Raw genomic sequence first — 5581 nt, 5'->3', positions numbered from 1 at the left:
GGAGAGGGAGAGGAAGAGGAAGAGGAAGAGGAAGAAGAAGAGGAAACAACTCTATAAAAACTCTTGGCTTAAAGCCTTTCAGTAACTTTCTGTTTCATAGGGTAAATGCTAATTAATATCTTCAGCCATCATGGTAGACCACTATCCTTCCAACTCCACCTTCTTCTGCCTCCACCTGTTCCCCTTTATCAAGGGACATCAGATATCCCACTATTCTCAAGTCAGGACAAACACTGAGCTGCCTTGGGCACTATGCACTAACTATTCTCTGCTTGGAACTCCCCCTGACAATGCAGTTCCCAGAATTTAATCAGATGGCATTGTTATAGTCTAACTTCTCTTGATTCCTAAAAACTACAGACCCTCCTCTCTTCTAGTGTGCCTGGCCTCTAGTTCCTGAAGTATTTACACTTTCAATTACTCCATGTAATTCGTCCTTTTCCAGTTACTTTTCATGCTTTGCCTCCTCCTGCCATGAGTATATAAGAACCAAGACTTTGTCCACTTTACTCAACAACATACTCAAGAGTGAGGAGCACTACCTATCACACGGAAAAATAGGGTTCATAAATGCATGGCAAATGCACATTCAGTTTGAATTACGAAGGGAATGGGGGCAGAGTCAAGCAGTACAAATGGAAAAGGGTTTCAGAGTCTGTGTTACCTTTGTTAACGTACTTTATAGCTAGACACAGAGCATGGCTCCTGATCCATGGAAGACAACTTCATGCTGAAAGCCATAGAGGCAGAAAAGTCTTTCTAATGGTTTTTCTCATAAGGGCTTTCTAAAACCCAGTTTGGAAGAATTTGAATTAAAAGTCGAGTTTCAACAACACAGATATCATTTACAATTCTCAGGACTTAGGGGCATGGAAGACAAATGAACTAATTTGACACAAGGTAAAATAATCCCCTCTTTGGCCTCACCCTCAAGAATATTTCAACACTGATCACTCCATTCCTTTTTTCATATATTTCAGTTTTCTAAAGGTTTTTCTTTCTGTTTCTTGTTCTCCTGAGTCTCTTGACAGATTAGAAAATGATGACAGAGAGACTTCTACAATTTAAGAGATAAATCAAAATGCCAAGTGTCCCTGGAGTCATTCCTGGTAGGCTATCTCTCTTATACCTACATTCTCGGAAACAGGATAGCTAAAGCCAGCCCCACAGAGACAGCTGATGCTACTAAGGCCATTAGGTTGCCATGAATAATATAGTAAGCACATATGTCTCACTGGCTTTTTTATTCATAATTGTGGATGAATAACAAATCTATGTAATGCCATTGATTAGCCTGTTCATTCTAATTCTGACAAACGCACATAGACTCAGTGTACAACCATGCCTATCACCCATGTGATCAAATATTACATGTTCATTAATGTTTCTGGTGTAGTACGAATTTGCATCAAACTCTACATGTTCATGTTCTCGATGCTCAGTGGAAGTGCTGCTTTGAAGGCTGTATACCCTTTAGAAAGCAAGGGTGCTCTGGCAGAACACTGGAGTTAAGCCTTTGAAGGTTTATCTACCCCTCATTCTTTGCTCATACTTTCTGCTTTCTGCTTCACAGCACATGAATAGGTCCTCCATTCACCCCTTAAGTCACAAATAGACACTCATCCTGCTACACCTTCGGCACTATGGTGGACTAAAATCACCGAGAAACCACAAGCAAAATTGTGATAATGATGACAACAATGACTGTAATGGTCATCAAAGTAACACAAGCATAGATAGCTCAAGTTTTCCTCTCATGTATAGTACAAAATGCAAGGACAATCCTCTGTCTGATATGAGCAATAAACATGCCTGAGTCAGAACAAGATGACACTGTACTGAGAAAGGTGAAAATACAACGAGAATGTTGACTCCAGGCTGGGAAGATGTTTTGATCAGCAACATGCTTGGCTTGCAAGTTTGACCTGAGCTCAAACTCCAGAATCACATTTTAAAAGAATCCTGTAATCCCAGTACTGGGGTGGAGATGGGTGAATCCCTGAGGGTCACTGGCTGGCCAGTCTAGCCTACTTAATAGGTTTCAGGCCACTGAGAGATCCTGTCTCCACAAGCAGGCAAACATCATCTGAATGATAACAACAACAATAACAACAACATTTGCTTTTTTCTGGCCTCTACCTACAGACACACACACACACACACACACACTTGTTCCATAGAATGAGAGTCATTGTATAACAATATGTTACTAAGGATTTTCACAAGTTATTTCTTTTTAAAATAGAATAGAAAATTTGGTGCACGTGGGGTGCATATCAAGTAGACCCCAGCAGAATGTCTTCAGTTAGTGCTGAGAGGATTATAGAGAAGATGAGAGGAGCCTGAAAGTTTACAGAAAAAAATTACAAGATTCTCTTAGAGGGGTCATGTGATAAAAGAGGAGTGACCCAGTGTTCGAGCAGGTTCGACAACCAATCTTTTTTTCTTTTAAAAAAATGCAGGTGCAAGGGTTGGCAGGGGAGGTAACCAAATATAACCAACCCCCACTATGGGGATGTTTCTCACTGGTGATTTTACTTCCCGGAATGGTTATTTTGTAATATAACATCTGCTGAGTCAGGGACTGAGGTTCACTGAATTCTAGTAACTTGGTCTGAATTATCCAACGATTAGTAAGACTATCTGAATTCAGATATTCCTTCTAGTTTTACTGGGGCTGTGGATGCTAGCATAGAAATCTGTGAGGAAAACATCTGAGCTCAGGCTAATCCCTCATAGCACCGTCACTACTGCCTCCTAGACTATATTCTGTACAGTGGCCATAGAATTTGTTGTGTGCAGAATTTGGTCTTCCTTATTCTAGGTACCACAAACAAGGGTCCTCTTTGACAGTGCCCTAGTGCCCACCTCTCTGAGCTTAGCTTCTAGTGGGTACTGACATGAATCATCTGCATAGGAAACAACATCTCAGTCTGGTTTCTGCTGGAAGTGCTTGAGTACATCCTTCCTGAACATTAGACAATGCTATACTTTTGGTCATACTGAGAAGTGCTGATGCCAAGGCCCAGCCTTGTTCCCCTGTTTAAGTAATCATGTATCTCCTTTTTCCCTTACAAGGGCCTTCTATTGTGTGCTTTCATCAGGTTAGTCTTATATTGTTCTATATTTGAGCACATCTTTGCATGCACATGCCCTGGTCATGAGGCTCAAGAGACACTGATAGCTGAGCTGGACTTTTGTTTGTACTAAGTCCACTTTCATGTGAGCATCCTAGAAATAGCTGAAATTAAAAAAACAACAACAACAACAAAATCACCATATATCACAGCATTATCTCAAGACAGGTAATAAATGGACAATATACTCTAAAGCAAGTAGCACAAAAATAAGAGCCATTCTTATGCAAGCTGAGCTGTTCCTTCCTATCTCATGCAGAGCCATGAGTTGGGGCGCTATAGCTTAGGCTGGGCGTGTTTACACTGAAATATTTGCATGTTTCTCAGCACAGCCTGACTTCTGTTCTTCTTAGACCTGATGGAGGTACACAGTGGGATGAGCATAGCCATCGTAATTTGTCAAGTTATACCAGGGTGGAATGTACCATTCATTTCTCAGAGGTGTGAACAACAAGGCATCATTTTTTCTCCCACATGACAAATCTATAACAAATATTCTAGAGATTCTTTTTTCTCATCACCCCACTCTTCACTCCAGGTTATAAAGCAGCCACCATTGGAAAATGAGGCCATGCTTCCTACCATGATGGAAATGGACAAAACTCCTGAAACTGTAAGTAAGCCTCAATTAAATGCTTTCTATTATAAGAGTTGCCAAGGTTACGGTGTCTCTTCACAGAAAGAGAACACTGACTGAGACAGTCACTTAAGTGGGCAGGTCTCCCATTCTCCTGCCATATGGAGAAGCTCTGCACTGAACAGAGATGAACACATGGACTCTCCTTTATATAAAGTAAGTACAAGAAAAAACATGAATAAAGGAATAAACAGTATGGTTTATTAATGTGCCGATTCGGATTTACTGCCAAATATCTAGAGGGGTATGAGGAGATAACCAGAAATGCAACCATTAGAATGCTTGCTGGCTTGCTGGCCCTAAGTCATGGTGGAAAGAACAGACAAATCCCACTTAAGCTCAAAAGACATGTGGCTTGCCCCGCAGTAATCTGGGCAAAACACAAATCAAACATCATTCTGTTACAGGTTTTATCCTGTTCTGAACCTAATGTGATGACTATGACCAAGGCCCTTCGTAACCTGGGCCCTGTCTCCCTTCTCAATCTTCCCCCTTGTTTGTCATGGTAAACATTTTTAGTCTTTTTCAGTGAACACTGTATTCTGTTCTGCTTTGATACCTTCATGCATGGTAGATGCATTTCTGACTCTTTAATATGACTATTCCTCTGTATTGTTCTGGTCTTGGCTTGAGATCTCCTTGGAGTTTTCCATGAGTCCATGGTGTGAGTGACAATATATACTCACCTGGTTGATTTTTAACATCTTATCTGTTAATCTGTAGCGAACTAGTTTTTACACGTGTACACACTTGTGTATTATATGATTTTTCCCTCAAATATTGACACACTACAATTCCCTAGCAGAGTACCTGAATCATGAAATAAGCCACAAATATGATAGTGTTTGTGCTACTGGATGTTCATAAAATCCTTTAAAACTTTATGAATCCAGCCCCACTGCTTCGACCTCTGCCGCCGCTGCCGCCGCCGCCTCGGGAGAGAGGGAGCGGGAGAGGAGCCCACGTCGCCTGTCACCTATATCCACGCTGCGCCGCCAGGAAGAAAGATGTTCGCCTGCGCCAAGCTCGCCCGCACCCCTGCTCTGATCCGAGCTGGATCCAGAGTTGCATATAGACCAATTTCTGCATCAGTGTTATCTCGACCACAGACTAGGACTGGAGAGGGCTCTACAGTATTTAATGGGGCCCAGAATGGTATGTGTCAGCTGATCCGAAGGGAGTTTCAGACCAGTGTAATCAGCAGAGACATTGATACTGCTGCCAAATTCATTGGTGCAGGTGCTGCAACAGTAGGAGTTGCTGGTTCTGGTGCTGGTATTGGAACAGTCTTTGGCAGTCTTATCATTGGTTATGCCAGAAACCCTTCACTGAAGCAGCAGCTGTTCTCATACGCTATCCTGGGATTTGCCTTGTCTGAAGCTATGGGTCTCTTTTGTTTGATGGTTGCGTTCTTGATCTTGTTTGCCATGTAACAGAAATTACTGCCTGAAATGTTGGCATTCATAGTAATTACGGATGTAATTCTGTGTATCTTGCTGTGACTCCAAAGACTAGTACTGGTGTCATGGAAATATATGTTATTTCCAAAGTCATTTCATTAAAGATGAAAACTTTAAAAAAACAAAACAAAAAAAAAAACAAAAAAAAACTTTATGAATCCATTAATCTTTTTCAACAAACACCATATTCTGCCTTGCTTTGACAGCTTCATATATGGTAGATCTATACAGTTAGTGGCTATTATTATTTCTGTTAATCATCTACATTCTGATTTTCTGAAGAATGTTTATAAAATATGAGGATTCCCAGGAAAGGCCAGAGACAGAGAAGCCAGTCTGGGTGCAGA

At 41.2% G+C, this 5581-nt stretch overlaps 1 pseudogene across 1 annotated transcript; it reads left to right on the top strand.

Moving 5' to 3' along the window:
- The first annotated feature begins 4669 nt into the window (after positions 1-4669).
- On the top strand, positions 4670-5356 carry LOC114635917 (annotated as a pseudogene). The gene has a single exon (XR_003713546.1). The product of XR_003713546.1 is annotated as an ATP synthase F(0) complex subunit C3, mitochondrial pseudogene (transcript).
- The last annotated feature ends 225 nt before the right edge of the window (positions 5357-5581 follow it).

Source organism: Grammomys surdaster, unplaced genomic scaffold (assembly GCF_004785775.1).
Source record: "Grammomys surdaster isolate TR1022 unplaced genomic scaffold, NIH_TR_1.0 119676, whole genome shotgun sequence".
NCBI classification, from domain to species: domain Eukaryota; kingdom Metazoa; phylum Chordata; class Mammalia; order Rodentia; family Muridae; genus Grammomys; species Grammomys surdaster.
The sequence above is the reverse complement of the archived record's forward strand: the minus strand, read 5'-3'. Positions and strand labels throughout refer to the sequence as shown.